The 26,355-nt window shown below is 51.1% G+C and overlaps 1 protein-coding gene across 1 annotated transcript in view; it reads right to left on the reverse strand.

Moving 5' to 3' along the window:
• The window catches only part of ATRX (ATRX chromatin remodeler), a 2,430,811-nt gene that overhangs the window by 1,338,116 nt on the left and 1,066,340 nt on the right, over positions 1-26,355 (reverse strand). The window lies entirely within an intron of this gene.

The raw sequence follows: 26,355 nt of genomic DNA on the forward strand, positions 1-26,355 counted from the left end.
ACAGAAGGTCCCCCTCGAAAGGCATATCTAGTACTTTGTATTGTACCTCTGGTCTGAAGTAGGTACACTTAAGCCATGACTGTCGTAATACGACCCCATTATTGACTTGCTTGAAGCCTGGCTCAGCGAAGTCCACCGCGATGTTTATTGAGTGATTGGAGGCTTCCTCACCCTCTCGAACAAGTAACATCGCTGTCTTCCTATGCTCTTCCGGAAGATGTTCCAGCAACGGCGCTAGCCTGTGCCACATCTCTGTCATATCTGGCTACGATACCCAGAGAGTTTGCGGCCGTTTACCGTGGTTGCTCCCACGGATAGCACTTTTTTGCCAAAGGCATCCTGGCGTCTTGCCTCGTTTTCAGGCGGAGTCGTGCACTTGTGCTGGGCCTTCGCCTTCCTCGCTGCTGCCGCCGACACCACCGATTCTGGCATTGGTTGGGAGGATAAACACTTGGGGGTAGACTCTGGAGCCTTAAACTTTTTCTCATGGCGTCCTTTCACTGCCGGCTCCGAAAAGGGGTGACGCATTGTCTGCAATCCCTCCTCCCACATGTGGTCGAGTATAGGTATTGAGAACACAGACCTCCTTCTCTTACCCATGTAAGAGAACAAAAAACAGTCCTTTTTCTGTTCTTCCTGGGACAAACCAAATTCTTTACATGCCTTCTCCATCATAGAATGGAATGATGCAATGTCGTCCGGAGGGGACAGGTGAGCTGGGCTTCTTGGGGTTTCTAACTCCACCTCTGACTCCCAGGTTGGATCCCTGGAGGGGGATGATGAGATATCCGACATGGCTCCCCTGTCAGACTCCGAATCTGGCAGCTCACCTTCCTCTTGTGGCGCCAGTGCTGAGATTGGCGTGCGTAAGTGCGCCGGTGGACGGGACTGGCCCGGCTCGTCGACGGGTGACTGTGGTAGGTTTGCCTGAGGTAGTCTCTGGTCCAACGACTGCACCAAAGACTGAAGCGTGGACAGAATTTCCAACGACAAAACAGAATGAGGATTGAGAAGAGGGGCAGATACCGGTATACCGGATCCCCTCGTCAACGACTTGTCAACCACTCGTAGCCCTAGGTCTGCCGGGCCAGCTATTCTCCCGCTCTCGTCCTCCCCCGAGGACAGCGACACAGCCTGTTCTTGCAGGGATCGGATCAAAAACGTCAGGCTTCCTGTAGAACCCACGTTGACGAGGCCACCGTCGCAGTCGTTGTCGATGGGACGGTGGATACCACCTGCGTCAGTGGCAGGGTGGAGGCCGATGGCTGGACCGCCGTCGACGATGGCGACTTAGCAGGTGGTTTAGGCGGTCCCGCCTTTTCCACACTTGGCCTGCCTTTACTCGGCTCTCGACTCGAAGTCGATCTATGGTGATCGCCCGAGGAGGATTTCGGCCTTTCCTTGTCATACTTTTTTGATGAAGATGACGATTTTTTCGACAAGGACTCTCTAGCTGAATGGCTCCGAGATGACTCTTTTTCCGTCGTTCGAGATTTCTTCGCCGGTGGTTCCGACGAGGCAGTGCGGTGTGATGTTTTCGCCGATTGTGTGGAGCCTACCTCCGAAGGGGGGTATGCCCCCGCTCCATCATTCAGCCATGCCACCAGCCGACTATTTCGGTCTTTGAGGGTCTTTTGAGAAAACCCTTTGCATATGTCGCAGTTATCAGCTGAATGATGAGGGTGGAGGCAGTAAATGTAATCCATATGTCCATCCCCCTCGTAAACTTTTTTCAAGCCGCACGTCGCGCATGGACGGATCAGCGATTTTCCTGACATGGAGGATAAAATGTCCACGAACTCCAACTCCAGGTACAGAACCTTGTACAAAATAGTAAGACGACGCGAGGAGATCCCACTACTTTGGAGACGGTTGAAATCTGAAGGGGAGCCGCGGGGGCGGGCCTCTTATTCTGGGACAGCCTACGGAGCATGCGTAGGCGGGTCCTAAAAGGACGTAGATAGGACACAAAAGTGTTGAAAGTTTTCCTATAGTAAAAGGCTATATATGTGTACCGAGGATCCCAGTCCGACGACGGGGAATATTCTAAGCATGTGAATCCATGAAAGATCCAATGCTGGAGAAAAGTGGGTTCTGCGATGGTATCAAGCAGGACTTTGGATAGTTGACGGAGAACCCCAGATCTGTCAGCAGCCGGGCAGTCCTCTCTGTGTGATCAGCAGCCACTTCCCTTGACTTGGTCCGGATGAGACAGTCGTCGAGATACAGGTACACTTGCATCCACTGTAGAGGCAGATGGGCCGCGATTGGTGCCAGACACTTCGTAAACACATTGGGCGCCGACTTTAGTCCGTTGGTGAGGTCCCTGAATTGGTAGTGCATTCCTTGTACTAGAAAGCACAAGAACTTCCAATGCTTCTCGTTAATGGGTACGCGTCCTCCAGATCCAGCAACGTCAATAAGTCTCCTTCCTCCAGTTGGCCCGAGCACATGCTGCAACGTAACAATCCTGAATTTTTGGGACTAGAGGTATTTGTTGAGACACCGCAGGTCTAGAATTGGCCTCCAGTCCCTGGTCTTCTTTACCAAGTAGTATCTGGAGTAGACTCCGGAGCCCCAGTGTAGTTTTGGAACCAGCTCCATCACCCCTTTTCTTATCCTGGCCCGTACTTCCTGCAGGAGCGGAGGGATGTGCTGTTCTTGCTGGGCCATCGGAGGTATCCACTGACACTTTTTCTGAAAGTGGGCATGGTCGAGAGCTTCCAGCACCCATCGGTCGGTGGAGAGCTTCTTCCAATCGCTGACGAAGCCCGTCAGCCGGCCTTTCACCAGGGTACATGGGTGGGGACCCAAAATACTGGCCGATTCAATCTTGCTGCGGGGGATGCGTGACACCTTGGGAGCTACGACGTCAGCCACCTTCACAGAAAGCCTTGGAAAGGCCTCTGTAGGCCTCCTGGGTTGTGGACTGGGAGGGTCGACAGTACGAAGAGGACCCTCTGCTGATTTGCCGGACTTCCCACCGGTGGCACGATAGGAAGGAAAGTGTTGTTGAAGAGTGCCTGGGGCACGGGCCGTCTCAGTGTCAGTCTTGCAATGACTCGTTTACTGCCTTCCCAAAGAGGTTGTCCCTGTCGAAGGGCATGTCCAACACCCTTGTCTGAACATCCTGACAGAAGTTGGTGGCTTTCAGCCAGCCACAACGACGAAGGCAGACAAAAGCAGACAAAGGCAGACACCGTTCCCCATCTGCCGGAACCCTGTCTCTATGACTTCCAGGGCCACTGTGATGGAATGGTCCGATGCCACCTCCCCCTCCTGGAGAATGGAAAGCGCACAACCTGCTCGTCGTCGGGTAGGAAATCCAGAATCGGGGCCATCTTATAACAGTTCCCAGTCGTAGATGGCCTGGATTGCAAGTGTGTTGGCCGTCTTGACTGTTGATGACGCGGAGTAGATCACCTTTCTTCCCATGGCATCTAACTTCTCCCCCTCGTTATCCAGAGGAACCGAGGATGAATGTTAGGGAGAATGCTAACTCCCATCTACCTTAGGAGACCCTCAGCTCTTTTACTGGACTTCAGGATTTTTTATCTCATGTCATTTTAATGCAATTTAATTTGTGTTCTTTTTAACTTTGGAGGCTGACAAACTCCATAGGCATCATCTTTACATTGTGTCACACAGCACCTTTCAGTGCAGTGGCAATGGGAAGTCTCTTGGATTTACCAAAGGTTTAAATACCTTCTCTTGGTGAAACTACTGTTTCCAAGAGCAGTGAAGTGAACTAGACTACTTACAATTGGTAACTTTCTAGACCCAGCACACACTATTTTACCATCGGGTGCTGGAGGGGTTACTTAGTATCCCCCTTTGTCTAGTTTCCTCGGGTAACATTTTTATGTTACCCTTTCTACAGTTAATGGCTGGTGGCTTTTCGGAAAGATTTCCATTTCATGTGTACCCCCCCAACGTTTTGCTTCGTTTAAATACCATAGTCTGACCTTACCAGAGGAACACAGCCTTCTGCTGCACTCCCCACGGCTTTTCCCTCACTTCTTATGGGGAAACTGACATTCCCTTAAAGACAATCAGCACGGGGATACTTTTCTGCAACATGTTGCAAGTACACAAAGTACCTTACAGTACAGTGCACTTGGGTCTTCCTGCCATTTCTAAAGGACTTAGTTACTCTCAAAGGATTTTATCCTGTCCTTTGGCCATCTTGCCCCTTCACCTTCTCCAGGTCGAGCCGAGCCGGGTCAGTCCTTATTTGGGCATGCACTTTCACACGAAGCACCAAGCTTTCACAGGCTTCTGCATGCCTTGTGTGTGCGCCCCCAGGATGTAGGCTGGACTGTCTCGTTCCAATACACATCCTGGGTGCCAGAGAGTGTTGTGCTGTGAATGCCTGGGACCACCGTGGAGCATGATTGGTCCACTAATGGTATGCATGTATGTGAGCAGATCTCCCATTGGGTCCTCTTCGTTTTGGCACAAAGGAGATTTTGAATAAGGAAGTGTTGGGGAGAATTCTCTGTTAAGGCTAATTTCCCAAACCTAGTGAGTCCCTCAGCAGCTTTGCTGGATTTTTGGGGTTTATTTTTTCTCCTGCTAAGAGTGAGACTCTTTTTCTTCCACTCTTAGACATGATTTGAGATATCCTTTGACTTTGGAATGTGTTTTGTGGGCTATGGGGTCTTTTACTCCAATAGGGCTTCATGTGTTTTTGGTATGTGTGTTACACAGCACCCTCCGTTCCGTAACACCAGGGTGTCATAGTGACCTCCAAACATAGACTCCGTACCCTGGGACTGACTACTGTCTCCCAGGGTATGTAAAGTCACCATTGGCTTTACTAGTCCTAAATTGTGAACAGAACCAGTACAAACCATCATACTGTGGGCGTACTGGTAGGGGCAATTCGATTGCCCCTGGATCTGTTGTTCGAGGGGGCACTGTCCAATCCCCCCTGACGAGTTTTGGCTGGTGGCAGTGAATACTACTTTTTATATTCAACCGCAAATATATTCCTATGGGATTTTCCCATTGTTCGAGGCTAATACTTTTTAATATAGCCTCAAACATACCGCTGGTTTATTTATTTAATATTAATTTACCGGTTGGTATTTTTTGCCAGAACTCCGTTCCAAAATGGCGTTTGTGTTCGCTTCTGTGACTCCAACCCAAGTCGAGCCCTTTGTTCCACTTTTTGGCAGGCTTCTCCACAAAAGCCTCCAAAAGTGGTGCCACTCTGTCTGGGTACCACAGGGGGTGTGGGAGGCGGTTTAGGCACCCTGGGCTGAGTTGCCTCGGCAACTCAAGTCGCACTCGTGTGATTGGCCCAGTGGTGATCCGCCCGGCTCACCACTTAGCATGTTTGAGTGACAGCTAGGACTGATGAATGGGGGTTTTCTGCATAAAAGCAGGGCTTTGGGGACTGGGACTTCAGACGTCGCCACAGGACCAAAGAATCCAAAGAGGAAGAAGCTGAGCCGACCTGCAACGACGACACCACCGGTGGAGCCCTGCTGAACCGACGCACCACTTCTTCCAACGCAGAGGAGATCTTCATCCCGAAGAGTCTTCTTCCTTTGACAGGTGGGGATAACCAGTTTGCCCGCCTTCTCGCCTTCCCGGATCATCTCGTGGCCACCTTGGCTGTGCCAAGCACCCCGGAAACCAGGATACCATGTTTTTCCACTACCGCAAATAAAAGGGTAGTACCTTTTTACCAGAGAACTCCGCGGCTGGTTTCTTCCCTGGCAGTGCAAGGACCTTCAGATTTCCTCCACGTCGAGATCATCTCTTCCTCTGGACGACGCCGCGACTTGCATCCACTGCCAGGAACAACTGCCTCCACCGGAGGATTCTCTCCACTTTCAAGGTACTGTGTCCGCCTGGCCTCCCTCGCAACAGTCTGTGTGGGGTGTCTCGTAAATCCTCAACTTACCACTTGGGTCGACCCTAGGCTGGCTAACTGAACTTTTCTGAGCTGAACGGATTCCTTTTTAAACTCTCTGCAAGACTTTCCAAGCCTTTTAAACTGTGTGATCTTGGGCGCATTGGTGTTCTACTCTCGCCAGGAGTTTGTTTATTTGATAATGCGCTCCAAGCCCTTGGGCAGCTGTGCGCAACAATACAAGTAGACTCGAAACTTAGTTACAGTGCCTGACACAGGCTATTACAAAACAGAGGTAACTTACAACAAATGATACAAGTGATACAGTACATATAGGATCAAGATGGGTAAGCGTAGAAGACTACCGTCTTAACATATGTATAGCATGATCAGCTAGATAAGGGTGAATATCGTTACATATCATTGTTGTGCAGCCATTTGAGAGCGTTACATCTAAATCTAGTGTAGGGTAATGGGCGTCTGAGGTCAGGTGGGAATATGTTCCATGATTGTGCAGCTCTAACAGGGAAGCTAGATCCACCCGCTGTGGTAAGTTTGAATCTCGGGACTTCAAGTAAGAAGGTGTTGGCAGATCTCATCAGTCGGTTTGAGGGTCTCCAGTTGATTGTTTTAGCTAGGTAGGGGGTGCTTGAGTCTTGAGGCATTTGGATGTGAGATAAATAGTTTTAAGGAGGATTCTGTCCTTTATCTTTAGCCAGTGGGCCTCAGTCCGGTGTTTGGAGATATGCTCTCTACGTGGGATATTCAAAGCTGCTCTTAGGGCATTATTTTGTAATCTCTGGAGTTTGTCAATGACCGACTTATTTGCACCTGAGTATAGGGCGTTGCAATAGTCCAGTCTGGACATGACAAAGGCATTGGCCAAGGTGAGGCAGCTGGCACTGGACAGGAATGGTCTGGCCGCACGGATGAGTTTACACGTGTAAGTGGTTGTAGAGGCGAGGGAGTTCACTTGCTTTTTAAGGGTGAGAGATGAGTCTAGGTAAAAACCTAGAGTTTTAACCTCTCGCATAACCTTAATAGTATTATTGTCGATGTTAAATGAGGCATAGTCTGCGGTGAGTTTAGTTAAGGTTAAGGTCTGGTCCGGGGAGCAGGATTTCAGTTTTATCGTCGTTCAGGCAGAGGCCATGGGTGGGCATCCATGCCTGAATGAGGATGTATATTTTATTCAACATAGCCAGGTCCACTTCATAGTTGCCGAACGGGGTATGAGGATCTGGGTGTCATCTGCATAATTTGTGTAGGTGACACCCAGTCTGTCCAACTTGTCGAACAATGGCTTGGTGAAAATGTTGTACATAGTGGGTGAGACACAGGAGCCCTGTGGGACTCCACATGTAATTTGGATGGGATCGGCACAGGTAGAGGTGGCTAGAAAGGATTGGACCCATGCTATAGCTTCCCCTATGAAATTGGCAGCAAGCTTGAGGTAGTTGCATAGAAATGCATGATCCACCAAATCAAACGCTGCTGACAAGTCCAATAGGAGTAGCAGTGCTGTTTTCCCACTATCCTTGAATTCCTCAATTTTAGTATTAAGATCTAGCAAGGCTGTTTAAGTGCCATGGAGAGGGCGGAAGCCCGATTGGCGCGAGCCTAGTAGATGGTTAGCTTCTAAGTAATCTTGAATTTGGAGATAGGCTACTCTATCGATTTTTAGTAGGAAAGGTACAGTGGTGATAGGCCTATAATTAGTTGGGATGGATGGAAGGGTTTGTTTCTTAAGAAGGGGGAGGACCCAGGATTCTTTTAGGTTAGCCGGCACTGTGTTGGATTTGAAAGAGGAGTTAATGAGCTTCGAGATAAACGGGGCTAAATCTCTGGCTGCGTCCTTTATTATTTGAGCTCACCTCTGTCTGGAAATAAGTGGTGTTAACTAAGACTTGTCTAATAAGGAATAAGGGATGTACACATATTAATAATGACTGTTTTTGAACTTGCTTATAATAATAGTGCTACAGTGTTTCTAAGTGTGTCTTTAAATAAATAATTATATACTTGATACCAAAGCTCTGGTCAGTGTTTGCTTGTGCTACTGCATTTTGGTACCTATCTTGTATACTCTATATACTGTCTAACTCTTCTTGAGAGAAGTTTGGCTGCTCAGCCACAGCTACCAGGTAAATCTGGGTGGTACAGACTGCTACCAATTGGGTTTACTGCCAACACCTGTAGTCCTAAGCTTTTGCAGTGGTCCCTAAGGTAACTACACAGGTTTCTGCCTAAAAGGAACAAGTTACTTACCTGTAACTGTTGTTCTCCAGCATGGGTCTGGCATGGATTCACATGCTCATGAATATTCCCCGTCAGGCTGGGAATCCTCGGTAAAGAAAAAATCAGTTTCGTTTCTGATCTGTCTTTCTTAGTAGTAACCAATCACTGGTCTCTGGGTCATACTGCGCTCAGCCAATGACTGCCCGCTCCCTAAGCCCCTCTCCTGGCAGCCATCCCCAGATTTGTTAGCACGTAAAGTGGCAGTACGACCAAGTGAAGAGTCGCAGAGGGGTAGGAGGGAGGGTTCGCATGTGAATCCATCCCACACCCATGCTGGAGAAATACAGTTACAGTTAAGTAACTTGTTCCTTCTCCAGCATGGGGTCTGGCATGGATTCACATGCTCATGAATACAAGAATACATAGCGGTACACACATGTACAACCACGGGAGGTGTCAAGGCTCAACATTAAGCATTTCATCAACTCAACATTAAGCATCTCTTACCTCCTCACCAGGCCCACCTTCAGGCGAACAGGTTGCGAAGCACTGCTTGGCCGACTCTGGACTGCTCCCTGTAATCCCGGTAGCGGCAGTAGAATCTCGTGAATGTGTGCGTCGACCTCCACGTAGCAGCCCTGCAGATGTCCTGCAGGGGCACACCAGATAGGAACGCTGTGGTAGCAGTGATCGCTCTGGTCGAATGGGCTTTCCGACGACCGGGCAACGGTCAGTTTGCCAACCGGTGACAGTGCATGATGCAGCCAGAGAGCCACCTGGAAATGGAAGCCTTCGAGAGGGCCTTCCTTTGGTTCACAGGTCCAAAGTTCACAAAAAGCTGTGATGTCTTCCAAAAATTATTCGTGCGGTCCACGTAGAACTTCAGTGCTCTAGCTACATCCAGTGAGTGCAAAGTCCTCTCAGCCAGCGACAAAGGCGACAGGAAGAAAACAGGTAACGCCAAGGGCTCGTTGAGATGGAATACCAACGGCGCCTTGGGCATGAAGGAGGGGTGCGTCCTCAGCACTACCCTCGTCTCAGGGAAAGTCAGGTATGGAGTTTTACAGGAGAGGACCTGGATCTCTCCCACTCATCGTGCGGAGGTGATGGCCACAAAAAACGCTTTTTTCCACGACAGGAACTTCAACGGTGCAGAATGCAGAGGCTCGAATGGCGGCCCCATGAGCCTGGTCAGCACCATGTTGAGCTCCCATGCCGGGGCCGGAGCCCTCACCGGCGGGAACGATCGGAACAGTCCCTTCATGAACTCCTTCACCAGGCGATGGAAACACAGAGATGAGCGCCCAGAGTTCTGGTGTAGCAGGAGATAGCCGCCAGATGTATTTTGATAGAGGCATGGGCCAGCCCCGCATTGGCCAGCGATAGCAAGTACGGCAGCACTTCGGGGGCCGCAATCTGCAGAGGGTTAATCTTCTGTGCGCCGCACCAGACAGAGAACCTCTTCCACTTATGTCCATAGCACTTAAGAGTTGAGAACGCCCTGGCCTTTGCAAGCACCTCCTTGCAGTCCGCCGGGATATCGTACCCTCAAAACTCTAGTGCTACAGCAGCCAGGCCTGCAAGTTCAGCGACCCTGGGTCGTGAAGGAGGATGGCCCCTCCTTCTCTGGCGAGGAGCTCCGCGTCCGTCGCCAGCTTGACTGTGGGGGGACGCTGACAAGTCCAGAAGGTCCGGGAACCAAATCTGTCTCGGCCACGCCGGTGCGACGAGGATCATCCTGCACCGGGACCTCTTGAGTTGGTTGATGAGTCGTAGCAGCAACGGTAACTGCCGGAACGCGTACAGGAACAGGCCGTCCCGAGGGAATGAGAAGGCATTGCCCATGCTTCCCGGCAGGGGAAACATGCTGGCGAATCTCCAGAACTTGGCGTTCGTCGCGGACAGGTCGATCTGGGGGATTGCCCCATCGTTGGAAGAGTAGATCCACTTGATCCTGGCGCAGTTCCCACTCATGGCACGAGCGCAGCTCCCTGCTGAGTGAGTCAGTGATGGTGTTCTTTATTCCTGGAAGGTGGAAGGGCACCAGAAACATCCCCTGGGAGACAGCCCAGTGCCACAGATCCTGGGTCTCCCTGGACAGGGCTGGGGATCTGGTGCCTCCCTGCTTCTGGATGTAGTACATCGTGGTGGTGTTGTCGGTGAAGATCGTCACCACCTTGCCCTTGAGGGACGGGAGGAATGATCCGAGGGCCCAGAACACTGCTCGGAGCTTCAGGATGTTGATATGTAGTGACCTCTTCTCCGGGAGCCAGAGGCCTCTTGCGTGGAGATCTCCAGTGTACGCTCCCCACCCCTCCATGGAGGCATCTGTCGTCACCGTCTCAGGATGCGCCGGGGTCTGGAAGTCTACACCTGCCGCCAGATGCGCGCGGGCGCCCCACCACCGGATCACTTGGCAGAAGGCCTCGTTGAGCGGAATCCAGGCTTCGAAGCTGCCCGCTGCTTGCATCCACCTGGCGTTGAGGAACTCTTCCAGTGGCCGCATACGCAGTCTGCACAGGTGCACTAGTTATATGCACATGGGCATCATGCCGAGAAGGGGCTTGATGGACCTCACCCTGGCCAGATCCATGGCCAACAGCCGCTGCACCTTGCCCATGATGGCCTTCGTCCTTTCCTCCGACTGGGAGGCCAGCCGAGTCACTGTGTCGAGCTTGGCTCCCAGAAACAGTGCGACCTGCGACGGAACCAGGTGGGATTTGGTGAAGTTGATGGAGAAACCCAGGTCCGTGAGCAGTTGGACGGTCTTTGCTGTGTGCCCGACGTCGAGTTCTCTTGTCTTTGCTCGGATGGGCCAATCGTCCAGGTAGGGGTAGACGTGGATGCCCTGGCTAGGCACTTGGTGAATACCCTGGGAGCCGACTTTAATCTGAAGGGAAGGGTCTTGAATTGGTAGTGCCGTCCTTGGACTACGAATCTGAGAAACTTTCAATGTCCTTTTAGAATGGGGATGTGAAATTAGGCATCCTCCAAGTCCAGCAACGATAGGAAGCCGCCCTCCTCCAGCTACCCCAGCACGTGCTGGAGGGTAACCATCCGGAACTTCTGGGCCTTGATGTACTTGTTTAAACGACGAAGGTCCAGAATGGGTCGCCAACCACCGGTCTTCTTTCTTATGAGGAAGTAAGGTGAGTACACTCCGGAGCCCTGGAGCTTCTTTCGGACAAGCTCGATGGCTCCCTTCTTCAGCATCACCCTTAATTCTAGCAGCAGTTGGGGGACGTAGTTTTCCTTCCTGGCCACAGGTGGAACGCGGAGGCACTTCTTTAGAAACTCGAGTGTGTGCCCGCGGGCCAGGGCATCCAGCACCCATTAGTCGGTGGAGATGGACTCCCACACGCTGACAAACTTCGCCAGCTGGCCTCCCACCGGGGTGCTCAGGTGGGGGCCCGACGCTACGGCCGGTTCAGTCCTGCTTGACAGAGGCCTTGCCGCCGACAACGAGATCCTCCTGACATGTCTGGCGGTATGTAGAGGAGCTGCCGCTGAATCCTTTGGAGGCACCTTGCTTGCCTCCGGAGTTCCGAAAGGGCGGCCGTCGTTGCTGAAAAACCCCCAAGGCCCGGGCCACCTGCGTGTCGGTTTTGATGGCCTGCAGCGACTCATCCACTGTCTTGCCAAATAGGTTATTCCCGTCGAAAGGCATGTCCAAAACTCTGGTTTGTACATCCTGGCCGAAATCGGTCGCCTTGAGCCAACCACGCCGTTGAAGACAAACAATGTTGCCCAACTGGCGGAAGCTGGTGCCCTCCTGCAGGATCTCTAGGGCCTCCACCCTCTGGTCATCCGGGAGGAAGTCCAGCAGAGGAGCTTTCTTAAACCAAAGCTCACTGTCGTAACGGGCCACAATCGATAAGGCGGTGGCCGCTTTAATCGTCGTCGCCGACGAGATGAGCCGTCGCCCCATGGCGTCTCGTTTCTTCCCCTCGCCGTCCGGGGGGAGGTGGAAGACGAAGCTGAGCCACCGCCGACTTCTTGGCCAACGCCGAGACGACCAAATCTGGGGTCGGCTGAGCCTTAAGGCACAGAGGAGCGGAATCAGGGACCCCGTACAGGTCTCTCTTGGCAGGGGTCGTGGACCGGTTCTTCAGGAGCAACAGCCCCTCGTTGCAGATGTCGTCAAGTAACGGGACCGAGAGGACCGTCTTCCTTTTGGTTTCACGCCGTTGGTAGAGGAAACCTTCCTTCTTCTGCTCTTCGGGGCAGAATGGAGTGGAAGAAGCCAATTTCGTCGGGCGGGGAGGCCCGAGGAGGTGGTGGTGGTGATGGAAGGTCAATCTCGTCGTCACCACCGTCGTCGTCGTCATCCATCCCCGTCGTGGCAGTCTCCGGTCCCGTGTCCTCCTTAGGATCAGGGGAAGGGGATGAAGGCTGGAAGGGCGGGGTCGATGAACTGTTCTCCGCTTGCTTGGAGGGCTCCCCGACAGGCCAGGTTCTGTTGGATCGTCCTCATCTCCGTACATAAGGCCTGGATCGCCATCAAGATTGCTCCCAAGTTGTCCTGAAGCTCGGGTACCAGGTGCGACGGTTGGGGAGTGGAATCCTCCACGGGAACCTCGTCGGCACCACCGTCACTCTCTTCGTCCACCTCGTCGGGATCCCTCTCGTGGGACCGGACCTCCTTAAACTTCTTGTTGAGGATCGTCACGATCCCAGCCAGCACCTCCTCAGAGGCCGAATCCGTGTCCGTGATGGCCACTGCCCCCCCCCCCTCTTTTTCCATGGGGGTCTTATCGATGGGCTGAAGAGAGGATTCCCTCTGGGGTGCAGGGAATCTCTGGGCCCCGAGGACGCCTCCACTGGTGTAGCCTTCACAGGCTTCTCCAGGGACGCCACAACTCCCTCGATAGAGGCCTTAGCCGGGTGAATCAAGACCTTCACAACTTAAGGCACACTTGAGGCCTTCACCTTGGTGGGGGGGGGGTGTCACCTCCTCGCTCCCCCTCAGCTGTTTCCGTCTGGATCAACCGGGACTTCCCCAGAAGCTTATCCGGGTTCTCCGATTTCCGCTTCCCCGGCCCAGAGCGTTGGCTCGTGGTTGATGGCGTCAGTGAAAGTGCGCCCTGCCTGGCAGCAGGGGAGCCAGACCGTTCGGCGCTCCAGGTGCCTGCGGACTCGCGGTGCTTAGCCTTTTGTTGGGCCCCTGTCGCCGGAGCGCCCTCAAAGGACTTCGAAGACCGCTCGGACCTCTTCTTTGTCTCACCTGCTGGGCTCTTTCCTTCCAGCCAGTTGGTGAGGCGGATACGCCGATCCTTCATGGTCCGTTCCGACATGTTCTTGCAAAACGCACAGTCCTCCTCCACGTGCGTTTGTCTTCGTGCAGGCAGTAGAGGCATCTCGAATTCTCGTCCTCCTGAAAGACATTCTGCAATCCGCATCCAGGTCTGGAGTGAAGTGAGTGTGGCCAAACCGGAGAATAAGCAGTTACCGCGTGGCCCAGCAGTGGTGACGAACTTTGCAAGTTCATTGCAACTGTGGTCCTCTGTGCCCTGAAACCAGCTACAGCGGAACTGGCCTGATCCAACCACAAGGAGCGGAGAAATCGCCACTGTCCCATTTGGGAATCAGCACTGTATCTTCGTCGCTGAAAGCTGCAGAGCCGCGATATTGCCGCATTTGAACCTGCAACCGAAGTGGACTCGACTGCCGAAGTTTGGTCCGGAGTGCGCCCGAGGCCGGTGAGTAATTGCAACCCTAACCGGTGACCCCTAGCGCATCCATCCATCCATTTTTACACACAAGTGGCCCCTGAGGGCCCCTCTCCTTTCAACTGCTAGTGCGAACTAGCAAACTATTCCCAACTCTTGAAATTGACTCTGCACTCAAGTGGGGGCCCTCCTTGAATAGTGGGAACCTATTCTGCATCACCTCACCTACCTTCCTGAGCTGCTACAGCCCCTACAAAAGACCCTACTTCTCCCATTTCAACTACCGCGTGTGCCAGCTTCGCAACTACATTGAGCATGAGACTCCCCTCATCTTGGGGATTGGACTGCCTTTCAGTTGGGACTGTGTTCGATGCATGTTAGGGAGAATTCTCTTACAAGGCTAATTTCCCAAGCCTAGTGATTTCCCCAGCAGCTTTGCTGGATTTTTGGGGTTTGTTTTTTTCTCCTGCTAAGAGTGAGACTCTTTTCCTCCCACTCTTAGGCATGATTTGAGGTATGTCTTTGACTTTCTATGTGCTTATGGGTTATGGGGTCTTTTACTCCATATAATATCATCTGTTTTTCATGTGTGTTACACAGCACCCTCCGTGCAGTAACACAGGGGTGTCATAGTGACCCCCAAACAGACTCCATACCATGGGACTGACTACTGTCTCCCAGGGCATGTAAAGTCACCATTGACTTTACTAGTCCAAAATTGTGAACAGAGCCAGTACTAACCATCATAGTGTGGAAGTACTGGAAGGGGGTAATTAGTTTGCCCCTGGGTCTGTTTTCAAGGGGGCACTGTGCAGTCCCCCCTTGTCGAGTTTCTGGCTGGTGGCAGTGGTTACCACGCAAAATATTCCACCAGAATATTTCCTATGGGATTTTCCCATTGGTTTTAAACGCACCACTTTTTGATACCGCTGATTTATTTAATATTAAATCACCAGTTGGGTCTTTTCGCCAGAACTCTTTTCCAAAATGGCATTTGTGTCCGTCTATGTAACTCTGACCAAGGTCGAGCCCTTTGTTCCACTTTTTGGCGGGCTTCTCCTCAGAAGCCCTCCAAATGATGCCACTCTGTCTGGGTTTCACAGGATGTGTGGGGAGGGGAATTGGCACCCTGGACTGCGTTGCCTTAGCAACGCAAGTCGCACTCTATTCTGATTGGCCCAGTCGTGAGCTGCCCGGCTCACCACTTAGCATGTGTGAGTGACAGCTAGGCTGTTGAATGGGGGTTTTTCTGCAAAAAAGCAGGGCTTTTGGGACTGGAACTTCAGAAGTCGACACAGGACCCAAGAATCCGAAGAGGGAAGAAGCCGAGCCATCTGCGATATTACAGTTTGTTTTTCGAAACTTGAAAATGGGCGTCGACACAGGGCGTGCCAGTAATACTATCCGATGTGTGACGTCCACTGTACCCATGATGCCTCACGCGTGTAGGACCCTCAGATTGTATTTGTTCTGACATGAGGTAGCATGAGAAGAAGCGCGAGTACAGATGATCCAAGCAGCTATAAAGAAAGGTAAGACTATAAGCCTCCATGCGCCTTCTCTCAGAGGGGAGGAAGGGTGGGTCGCATGTGAATCTAAGCAGATACAAGCATCAGAAATACGATTACGGTGAGTAATGTATCCCTTCTGAGGCTTGTGGAATCTGCTTAGATCACATGCTGTGCATAGATTAGCGAGCAGTACGTGAAGAAGGAGGTGGGATGTGAGAAGGGTCATGAGCAAATAAATGTCTTAGAACCGCGTGTCCCACTTGGGTATCTGTCTTGGAATGGGTGTCAAAGTAGTGCTGAGTAGAAGTGTGAATAGAGCTCCAAGTAGCTGCTTTGCAAATGGTGTCAAGGGGTACATTTGCAATGAAAGCCAGAGTGGCCCCAATGCCTCTTGTAGAGTGGGCCCTACGCGTGAAAGGCAGTTTTTTCAGAAAGTGAGTAACACAGCTGGATACAGTTAATAATCCACTTAGAGATGGCACCTTTAGAGACGCGATCCCCCTCTCTGCCTGTAGCTACGGAGACAAACAGCTGATCTGCTTTCCTTAGCGGTCTGGTCTTGTTTACATAGTAGAGGACCGCCCTACGCACATCTAGTGTGTGTAGTTTCACCTCAGCTGAGCTTTGTGGGTCTTGGAAGACAGCCGGAAGCTCGATGGATTGGTTCACGTGGAATTTTGAAATAAAGTTAGGTGAGAACCTAGGGTGTGTGCGTAAAACCAGTTTATCTTTATGAACAGAAAAGAAGGGATCTTGCACTGACAGAGCCTGAATTTCACCGACTCTTCTTATAGATGTAATTGCTACTAAGAAGGCCGTTTTGTAAGTCAGGTGTTTGAGACTGCTCTTGTGCATGGGCTCGAATGGGGGGCCCATGAGCTTAGATAACACCACGTTAAGGTCCCATCCTGGTGGTGGGTTTGAAATAGGAGGGTGAAGTCTCTTTACTCCTTCCATGAAGGCTTTAACTACTGGTACTTTCCACCACAACACCTTGTTATGGGAAGTGGTGTATGCTGACAGAGCTGCCAGGTGTACCTTCAGCGAGTTAAAAACCAGTCCCGCATCCAGCAGGTGGAGCATGTATGTAACAATAGTGGAAGGAGTGCAATCAACTGGGTTGATTTGTGTATTCTGGCACCAGATACCGAATCTCTTCCATTTGTCAAAGTAGCAGTGCCTCGTGTTTGGCTCCCTAGATTCTTTTAGGATGTCCATACACCTCTGTGGAAAATTGAGATGGCCGAACTCTATGACCTCAGGAGCCATGCTGCCAGGTTCATTGAGTTGGGTTGAGGATGCACTGTTTGACCTTGGTGCTGGGACAGTAGGTTGTACCAGGTCGGAAGTTTGATCGGTTCGCACACGGCTAATCTGCGTAAGTGTGGGAACCACGGTTGTCTCTCCCACATGGGAGCAACCAGGACGAGCGTCATCCCACTCTCCGTTTCATCTTGTTGACCACCTTCCTGATGAAGAGTTGGTGGAAAAGCGCACGCAAACATTCCTGACCAGTTCATCCACAGGGTGTTCCCCTGGGAGTCTGGTTGGGGGAACCTGGATGCAAATCCTGGGCATTGTGTTTTCGCTTGTGGCGAATAGGTCTACAGTGGGGAAGCCCACTGAGAAGATATCTTCTACGACTCTTCTGTGTAGATACCATTTGTGTTCTTCTGGGAGGGGGTCTCTGCTTAGAGCATCCGCTAGAGAATAGAGATCCCCTGGAACATGTTGCGATGACAGGAAGATGTTCCGTCTGAGTGTCCATTTCCAAATTTTCTGGGCAAGCTTGGACAGATTTGGCAACAAGTCCCTCCTTGCTTGTTCAGGTAAAACATGGCTGTAGTGCTGTCCGTCCGACTTTGCACTGACAGATTTAGCAGGTAGGGCTCAAACGCTTGAAGCGCTCCGAATACTGCCAGAAGCTCTAGCAGGTTGATGCGATTCTTGGCCACTGAGTGAGACCAGAGACCCTGAGCTGTGTGGTGGAGATGGTGAGCTCCCCACCCTGTCAGGCATGCATCGGTTGTGACTACCGCCTGTATCTCGGGATCGTAAAAGGGTTTCCCCTTGGACAGACTTTCTCTTGTCCACCAGTGAAGGCTTTGTACAAGTGTTGGCGAAACGACCACTAGATCGTCCCACTGACCATTTGTCTGAGACCACTGTTTCGCCAACCATTCCTGCATGGGACGCATGCGCAGGCGCGCATGTGGGACCAGGTAAATACTTGACGCCATCATGCCCAGCAACCGCATTGCTTTGCGTTCCGTTTTCTGGCGACCGGACTGATATTGTGGAATTTGCAGCAATATATTCCGAATTCTTTCCTAGGAAGGAAAAGTCAACCCCTCTTGAGTGTCTAGGATAGCTCCTAGGAACTGTTTGGAGGGGCTTGGCCCCAGACTTGACTTTTTCTCGTTTATTGAGAAGCCCAATTCGAAGAGGAGGTCGATTGTCCTTTGAACGTTTGCTCTGCAAATAACTGGGGTCTCCCCTGTGATGAGCCAGTCGTCCAGGTAAGGGTACACCGGGATTGCCTCCCTGCGTAGGTGTGCTGCCGCCACCGCCAGTACCTTGGTGAATACCCTCGGAGCCGAAGCTATCCCGAAGGTCAGTACCTTGAACTGGCAGTGCCGACTGTCCAACTTGAAGCGCAAGTACTTTCTGTGCGCTGGGAACATGGAAATATGAAAATAGGCATCTTTCATGTCCAATGTTGCCATGTAATCCCCCTTTTTTAGGAGGGGGATTACCTCTTGGAGAGTAGTCATGCGAAACTTTTGGGGCTTGACATACTTGTTTGCCGGCTGTAAGTCCAATACTGGGCGCATTTTCAAATCTTTTTTTGGCACAAGGAAGTAAGTTGAATAAATACCCTTGTTTACCTGGTGTCCCGGGACGAGTTCCATCGCGTCCTTTGCTAGCAGATTGACGATCTCCTCGAGGAGGATCTTCTGGTGTTCCAAAGAATGTATTCTTTGTCGTGGAGGATGGTTCCAGGGACGCTCTAACAGTTCTATGCAGTACCCAGCGGATACCGTGGACAGCATCCATCTGTCTGATGTGATCCCTTCCCAAACTTGGGTCAAGTTGGAAATGCGTTGTCCTACTGGGGTTGCGCGAGAAGGGACCCTGAACGGAGCGTCACTGTTTTGGTGGAGGTGTGCCGCCTCCTTTACTGGCACTGCCTCTACCCTTACCACATCCTCTTATTCCCCCTGCCATAACCCTGGGTAGACTGTTGGTTATTATTGTTCCACGGTGTACCCTGCCCCTGGGAATAGTTAGATCCTCTCTGGGCAACAAAAATTGCCATTCCCTCTCTGATTAGGTGGTTTGTGGGTTAGGTGGCCTAGGGATTTGAGTGTCTCATATTCGTCCTTGGCATTTTTCAGCGCCTCCTCGACCGCCTTACCAAACAACAGATCCGACTCCACCTGTTTATCTAACAATGATGCTTGGGTTTCAGCTTTGAATCCAGACTGCCGTAACCAAGCTTGTCTTTTGATAACAGTTCCTTCTGCTATCAATCTGCTGGCGTTATCCGCGGCATCAAAGGTTGCTTTTAAAATGCAACCGGACACGGCTCTTCCCTCGGCCGAAACTCGTGCCAACTGGCTCTTTAAGGGTTCTGGGGCAGAGTCTATGAGTGCCGCGACTTCTTCCCACTGATGGCAGTTGTAGCTGGCCAACAGGGTGGTGGAATTGGCAATCCTTGCCTGGTAGGCGGAAGTGGAGGCTACTTTCCTGCCCAAACCATACAGTTTCTTGCTCTCCTTGTCAGGAGCAGCTTCAGACGATGACAAGGGTGTACCCGCCCTCTTACGGGTGTTTGTAACAACCAGGGAGTCCAGTTTCAGATTCCCCCTTATGTACAGTGGGTGCGATTGGGCTGCCCTGAAAAGTTTCTCAATCCTGGGGTTCACTGCCCTGGTGAGGTTAGGAATTAAAAGAAAGTGAAGGGTCTATATTCTTCTCTGAATAGACTTAAGTATAGGGATGGCCTGAGCAACAGGCCTCCTTTCTCCCACTAGCTCTTCTGCGAAGTCCCTCTCCTCTTGAGCACCCTGGGTGTCAATGTGGAAATGTTCTGCCGCTCAGGACAGAACTTCATTCACGAGAGGTTGATTGTCGACAGGGGAGTCGGTAATCGGTGGTTCTTTCTCTACTGGGGAATCTACTCTGTAGGTCTCCGGGTCTTCCTCTTCCTCTTCTTGGTCCTCATCATCACCATGGTATCCCATACCAGTTTGCTCTTCCAACCTGCCCAAATCTGGATCCTCACAAAAGGATGTATCCTCTTGATATTGGGAGTAGGGCTGTATATATAAGGGGTCCGAAGACCGTGTTGGGGCTTCAAACTGGGACTTCTTACTTGGAGGTATTGGATCCTTAGAGCCTGAGGGTGCTGACCCGTCGGGAGTATAGGAGAGAAAGTGTTCAGGGTTCTTTGTGTAAAAATCTGCCAATGAAGGCATCCTTAACATAACCCTGTCTATGTCATCACTAGACCATTCTCTAGAACTGGGAATGATCCTTTCTGGGGCTTTCTCCGCCTTATCCTGACTAGACTTACTGGTTTTAGCAAGTGTCCTTGGGATAACAGAGGACTGGGACTCGTCTGTCTGTTTATGAGTGGGAAGTCTTTGAGGTGTGTGAGGAGGCTGAAACTGCTTCCTCTGTCGTTTTCCCCCCTCCCCGTGGGCGGAAGAGTGTTTTCCCTGGTTTTTCGCCCCTCCGGAGACTTCCGACGCCTGGCGTCGAGGTTCGGGGGTGGTGTCCCTATCTTTAGAACGTGGAGGTAGGGACTCGGGAGCCGCCGTTACGCGGACTGTGGGCGCCAACTCCTGGAGTGCGGTCTAGGGATGGAAGTAGGCTTCATTACCAGACGATCGAACTTCTGTTACACTGGGGAGCGAGGCACTCTTGGCAACAGTGGATGATTGCCTGGAGTCATGCGGCGATCTAGATACAGAAACGCCCAGAGGACGCCGATTCAGACCGTTCTCTATATGCCTCTTTCCGAGAACTCGACGTGCGCATTCAGTCTCAGTTGGACTTCATGTGCTTTGTGGAAGTGCTGTGGGTAGCGCTTGTGTCGCCGGGGGTCTTCCCCATAGCCGCCCTGCCGGACGACCTTCCGAGGTCGGGGACTTGCGCTCGGCTGTCTCTTGACGCCACGTTGCCCTCGCCGTCTGAATGTATGGCGTCGCTGCCATCGCTGAAGGCGCCCTCCACTGCCATAGCCTCCTGATGCCTGGCGTGGTGGGCCCAACGCTTGATCGAACGGTCCTTAAGTGTTTTCGGTTTAAAACTACTACACGCTCTGCAGTTCGCCTCGGGGTGGTCCCTCGGCAAGCAGAGATTGCACGTGGCATGCCTCTCGACCCAAGGGTACTTGCAGTTGCACTTGGGGCAGAATTGGAAAGGGGTACTCTCCATACGCACCTTGTGGCAGCGGGCTAGTAAGTGTAGGAATATATAAGAATGCACCTATATACCAAAAGAGTGTAGAGTATGTCCACCCCCCACTCTCCCTACTTGCAGGGCCGAGGCCAGAGGCCTTCCAAGGCCCGGGCCGAGGCCGCAGGCCTTCGGAGGCCCAAATCCGTCGTGTAGCCGTCGACGGTTGAATTCTTCGCCGGGCCGGCGTCGAGTGTGGAAGTTCGGCGACTCGACGTTGGGGTGGAGAAATGGGTAAATATAACAATATTTTGCAAAAGTATGGCTAAAGCCAGGGAACTCCGCGAAATGCTTCCGACCAGTATGGCGGAAAAAAACAATCTGAGGGTCCTACATGCGTGAGGGATCATGGGTACAGTGGACGTCACACTAGGGATAGTATTACTGGCACGCCCTGTGTCGACGCCCATTTTTGAGTTTCGAAAAACAAACTAATACTCTGCAGCTTCCACTAGATGTCGGCCTATGCACAGCATGTGATCTAAGCAGATTCCACAAGCCTCAGAATTATATATATATATATATATATATATATATATATATATATATATATATATATATATATATATATGTGTGTGTTCTTTACTCTGTGGGCTCATTGAGGTCTTTCAGTCACCCTCACCCCTCCTGAGACCTAGTCTTGACCGCTGACAGACAAGCTACCTTGATTGGTCTGGCTTGTCCAGAAGGTTACTCTGTTCCAAGAAACTAGGCTGACCTTCTGAACCTCTGGACACCAGGTCAGAGTTCAGAAATCAGTCTTGACAGTGGCAGTGGTTACTTTTTACTACCATTGTGTATTTTTACACCGGGCTGCGATCGCAGCAACGGAAAGGCACCCATTTCGTCAAAATGGCCCGTCTTCTTTTTTCACCATTTTCTGTTGGAGAGGTCCTTCTTGAGATTTACTCTGCATGCCAAACCAGGCTTGGTCTCTTTGTTCGTTTTGTCTTTGGCGGGGTTCACAAGTGAAGACCGTCTCTGGCTCCAGTATGTCTGGCAGGGGCAGGAAGTGAGGGAGGTGATCCAAGCTTCCTGTGCTTAATCCCCTTGGTTATAGGAATGCATCCAAAGGTGATTGGCAGGCTGGCTGTCCGGCAAGGACATCCACCCTGCTGTGTGATTGACAGCTAGGCTAGAATGGATGGGAGAAACCTGCATAAAAGGCAAGGCTTTTTAGCTTGAAAGGCAGAGTCGACGACTGGACGAAGGAATCTGAAGAAGAACTTGGAAGAGACGCCTGCTGCAACTCCTGCACCGTTAGTTTGCCCAGTGAAGCCCTGCTACTGTGCTGAAGCTCTGAATTCACCTCGACGAGAGAAGCCTTGCATGGACGACTTATCCCTTTGTGTTGGTGGGACCAATCAACTCCAAAATAAGCCCGTCTGGACATCCTCTCGAAGCTGGTTTTATTTCCAATGCTGCTGCTGCAATCGAAGAGCCAGGGAGCGGAAACACCAGATTGTGTGTGTTGCTTTTAAGTTGGACCCGAGCGCTAGGAAGATCCTCCGGACTTCCCTGTTGAAGAACTGACCAACCTGAGCCACCTCAACAGAGTGCTGGACCCCAGAAGCAAGGAAAGTCTGAAGTTGTATCCAAGAACCGCAGTGTTGTTATTTGCCGTCAGACGTGAGGAGCTGAAACACAGAAGAATCGCTGAATTGAAGTTTGCCCATTGCTGCCGCTGACCTTCCCATTGAAGAGCAGGAGTCCCCAGACGTGCTCCCTCTTGTCCCCACGACTGAGGCCCAGGAACATCAGGATCAGCAGAGGTACTGTAAAGTCAAAGAGAACTTACCTCTTTTTGTGTAGCCTTACTTGCTCTCTGGTAAGACCCGTCTTGGTTACCTTGCAGGGTTGCTAAAGCTTTGCCCTTTACAAGGCTCCCCGCTTGTGGCCATTCAAGTGTTTCATTTTCTACAAACATTGTGCAAGACTTTTTACATATCTTCAAAGAAGATCTTCAGCTCCCCTTGACATTGTGCTAATCAACATTGGCTGTCCTGGCTCCCTGAGACACTCCTCTTTACCTCTGACTTTGTGCTTTGGAAGGTGTTTAAAAGTACTTGCCCATATGTGAGTCATTTGGTAACCTTTATTTTATTCCTCTATTCTATCTTTTACACCTAACTCAGTATTGCTCTAAATGTACCAGTGATAAATCAATGTCCACAGTATCCTAGCTATTTAAGTCATCTGAGGATGTAGGAAGTATCTGTGTGTCATCCCCAATGGGTGTCATCTGATTTAAAGAAACAGAGTGTATTTTTAAGTATATGCAAGTGTTACATGTTTGCTCCCTTTCTGAAGAAGGCTTATATAAGTGACTGTGAAATAAATGAATAATTGTTTTATCAAGAAACCTTGAGTGCAAGTGTTTATTTGGATAACTGTATTGTGAAACTCTGTCACAACCTTACAGCTCACATTGACCCCTCTTGAGATAAGTCTGGCTGCTTGACCACACTACCACCCTGTGTAATTCAGACCTATCGGTCCCTATTGCCAGGAGGTCAAGGTTATTGTACTGACCCCCTCAAAGGGTGCTGCATACAATCTTGCCTAACAATGAAGATCAGGGGTTAGGCTACTTTCTCGCTGCCACTGATTCTGGGGAACGCTGCGATCGTAGGCACTTGGGTGTGGACTCCGGCATCCAGTACTTTTTCTCCAGCCTATCCCACTTGGCCAGGGCTGTGGCCAAATTCCTCATCAAAGCTAGGACCCCCTCCCAAAAGTCATCCAGGAGAAGCACCGCCAAGATGGGCTTCCTTTTGGCCTCGTGCCATTTGTAAAAGAAAACTTCTTCTTGGTCTCTTCTGGCATCAATTGGAAGAGTTTGGACGCTCTGGTGACCATGGCATGGAATGATTCTATCTCTTGCAGGGGAGAAGCCCTTGGCTGCGGCAAACCGCCCGCCATGGCAATGTCTTGCCGTACGGGGTGGGGGGGTGGTTAATACAGCTGTGTAGGGTGCCACTTCCTCTTTTTCGCCAGAGGCTGGTCTGGGGCCAGTGATGTCGCTGACATCCTTTTCTGAATCTCGGACACCAGGGTGTGTAGGGTCAAAAGGATGTCCAGCAATACATCCCTTGGGGGGGTGGGGGGGGGGGGCGGTAGGCCTACTGGGCCCTGCGAGTCGTCGCCGGCATTGTCACCATCTCTGTCGTTCCCTTTGGTGCTTCCACTGTCATTCCCCCCACGTCCTCCCGGATTGTGTATACAGACACCTGGTCCTCCTCGTCCGAGGAAGAAAAATCTGTGCAGTGGACTACGGTTGAGGCATCCTCTCCACGCCCCTTTTTTGCATCCTGACCAGTCGGTTTCGGACTTGGAGAAGACACCTGAGAAGAGGATGCCATCCCTATCGGCTTGGTCGAGGCCTCCTGCCTCGGGGGTAGAGATACCCTGGGTACCGCCGGGACTAACTTGACTGGGTCAGCCCTTTTGGCCTTCAAGAGTGCCTGCCGCCATCAACTCTATTGAAGACTACATCACCTGGACCTTCAGGGGCAGGTCGACTGCCTTTTCCTCTGCCTTTGTCTTCTCTGGGTTTTCCCGAAGTTTGGCCGGTTTAGCCAATTTCATCTTCGAGGAGGAGCTGGAGAGATAGCTAGACATGGAGGCAGATGGTGAAGATGAGCGCGCCCAGCCCGCTGCGGGCCCACGCTTGCACGGCGACCCGACGGAAACCGACTTGCAGTGCTTGGCCTTATCTTAGGCCCCCACAGATGGGGCACCCATAAAGGACTTAGAAACCCACTCCTCGGATCGGCCTTGGTCTAAGATGAGCAAGAACTCTCTACACCAATTTAGCATTGCACCAGGGAGACCAAGGTCAGCTACATCTAAATAATACATTTTAAGAATGGCACACAGCTATGCCTGGCAGGAAAATCCGGAATCGTACAAAAATGTCGCCCTCATTTGTGCGCCCCCGCAGTTACTGCAACTTTGGGGGCGCACAAAATGAGGGCGACATTTACTGCGCCCAAGCAGAACGGGGGACACTAAAGAAAAAAAAAGAAAAGCACCCTACGGCGTCAGCTCTAACCCACGTTAGTGGGAGGAGCTGATGGCGCAGGGACAGCAGGGTGCAGGCGGCACACACAGAAGTGTGCTGTGTGCTGCCGTGAACGGTAAGTTGGGGCAGTGTGGGGTAGGAAGGGAAAAATCAGGCCGGGGAGCGGGCACAGTGATCTATTTGATCACTGCGCCGTACCGTAACTGGCGTCAGTATTTCGGCCGTCGCAGTTATGGGCGGCGCAGTGATCACATAGATCCGAAAATCCTAATGTTGTAATATACTATTACAGTTGCTTATCAGGTCAGGATGCAACACAGCTAACTCAAGGCAAGTAAAAGCTGTATACATTTTAAGGGAGCTCCCAGCAAGTTTAAGGTAAGAACCTAAGGCAGACTTATTCTGGACAGGCTAACAGCAAGTCAGGGGAAGCAAGACCCAATTGGGTCACTCATACATTTATATTCCAATGGGAATATTACAGTAAAGCCAACAGCAGTACCTTTGGGAAGAGGCACAACCAATTCACAGTTGAGTAAAAACAAGCTTATAAACTTTTCAGAACGGCACAACATACATTCAAGCTAAGTAAGAACTTATGTAACTGTCCACTCTCAAAGTTCGAGTTACCAACTAACTCTTTCACAAGTACTCTTAAACACTTGGTTTACTTTTCAAGACAGAATCCTTTACTTATCCAGTCCTTCCCTAGTCTATTGCACAAGTTCACTGAGAGGCAGAAGAGGGACCCTGGTGGTCTAGGAGCCAGCTGTTTGCAGGGTGAGATAGAGTTCAGTTTCAGAAAAAGTCAGATTTCCTGTGGAAGACAGTTCAAACAAGTAGGTAGTTCACTTTAAAGTTAGAGTCCAGGGACTTCTGGAATACTTCTCAGGAGTTGGCCTGGGTGAACTGAATGAGTGGACACCCAACCACAGAGAACACCACAAATGCTTTATAGAAATCACACAGGCTTAAGTTAAGTAAATACCCCAGCCAACAGTAAATCAGCACAGAAAAAGAGTTGCAGCAGGAAGACTCAAGTATCTGCAGCCATAAACGATGGATTCCTTTGTCATGAAGACGAAAGACCGGACTTGGAAATAATTTCTCACCAAGGATCAATGAGGAAGGCTCCAGGAAAGAGTTTATTCACGGTTGGCTGCGGCTCTGCTTTGGCACCTTTCAGGAGCCAGAAGACTGAATATTGCAGGACGGATGCTCATCACTTGCAAGGTCCAGAACTCTGGTGAGGGGACTTTCCAGACTCGATTCAAGTCTCCGGAGATCCAGCAGGATTCCACCAAAGTTTCAACTCGATTTAGAATGGCTAGAAGAAAAAGGGCTGCAGAGTTCTGTACTCCGCCCTCGCTTCCTGCCTTCACAGACACTCTGAATCCTGGGCCGGCTTGACCAAGGTCTCCCGGCAAAGATAAAATTGACACAAAGAATTTTCCCGCCCTGGAGGTCAGGGGAAGATCCAAGAAAGGACAACAATCACAGAATTGCAAAAAATGAAGACAGTGCCCGTTTGGGTGCCTTTACCGAAGCTGTGAAAACAGCCTGCGGTAAAGGTGCATCATACTA

The sequence above is a fragment of the Ambystoma mexicanum genome, chromosome 5p, assembly GCF_040938575.1.
Source record: "Ambystoma mexicanum isolate Mex_15411 chromosome 5p, UKY_AmexF1_1, whole genome shotgun sequence".
Classification (NCBI taxonomy): Eukaryota; Metazoa; Chordata; class Amphibia; order Caudata; family Ambystomatidae; genus Ambystoma; species Ambystoma mexicanum.